This window comes from Palaemon carinicauda, chromosome 31 (genome assembly GCF_036898095.1).
Source record: "Palaemon carinicauda isolate YSFRI2023 chromosome 31, ASM3689809v2, whole genome shotgun sequence".
Classification (NCBI taxonomy): domain Eukaryota; kingdom Metazoa; phylum Arthropoda; class Malacostraca; order Decapoda; family Palaemonidae; genus Palaemon; species Palaemon carinicauda.
In genome coordinates, this window is record NC_090755.1 from 59,192,904 (window position 1) to 59,194,292 (window position 1,389).

Genomic DNA, 1,389 nt, shown 5'->3' on the forward strand with positions numbered 1-1,389 from the left:
GTGGAAGATAAAAACAGGAGGAAGAGAAGTAAGATAGAATAATATTCTTTAAATAATATTCTTTAAATCTCTCACAAGCAAGAGAACTCTAACCCAAGGCAGTGGAAGATAAAAACAGGAGGAAGAGAAGTAAGATAGAATGATATTCTTTAAATCTCTCACAAGCAAGAGAACTCTAACCCAAGACAGTGGAAGATAAAAACAGGAGGAAGAGAGGTAAGATAGAATAATATTCTTTAAATAATATTCTTTAAATCTCTCACAAGCAAGAGAACTCTAACCCAAGACAGGGGAAGATAAAAACAGGAGGAAGAGAAGTAAGATAGAATAATATTCTTTAAATCTCTCACAAGCAAGAGAACTCTAACCCAAGACAGTGGAAGATAAAAACAGGAGGAAGAGAAGTAAGATAGAATAATATATTTTAAATAATATTCTTTAAATCTCCCACAAGCAAGAGAACTCTAACCCAAGACAGTGGAAGATAAAAACAGGAGGAAGAGAAGTAAGATAGAATAATATTCTTTAAATAATATTCTTTAAATCTCTCACAAGCAAGAGAACTCTAACCCAAGGCAGTGGAAGATAAAAACAGGAGGAAGAGAAGTAAGATAGAATAATATTCTATAAATAATATTCTTTAAATCTCCCACAAGCAAGAGAACTCTAACCCAAGACAGTGGAAGATAAAAACAGGAGGAAGAGAGGTAAGATAGAATAATATTCTTTAAATAATATTCTTTAAATCTCCCACAAGCAAGAGAACTCTAACCCAAGACAGTGGAAGATAAAAACAGGAGGAAGAGAAGTAAGATAGAATAATATTCTTTAAATAATATTCTTTAAATCTCCCACAAGCAAGAGAACTCTAACCCAAGACAGTGGAAGATAAAAACAGGAGGAAGAGAAGTAAGATAGAATAATATTCTTTAAATAATATTCTTTAAATCTCCCACAAGCAAGAGAACTCTAACCCAAGACAGTGGAAGATAAAAACAGGAGGAAGAGAGGTAAGATAGAATAATATTCTTTAAATAATATTCTTTAAATCTCCCACAAGCAAGAGAACTCTAACCCAAGACAGTGGAAGATAAAAACAGGAGGAAGAGAGGTAAGATAGAATAATATTCTTTAAATAATATTCTTTAAATCTCCCACAAGCAAGAGAACTCTAACCCAAGACAGTGGAAGATAAAAACAGGAGGAAGAGAGGTAAGATAGAATAATATTCTTTAAATAATATTCTTTAAATCTCCCACAAGCAAGAGAACTCTAACCCAAGACAGTGGAAGATAAAAACAGGAGGAAGAGAGGTAAGATAGAATAATATTCTTTAAATAATATTCTTTAAATCTCCCACAAGCAAGAGAACTCTAACCCAAGACAGTG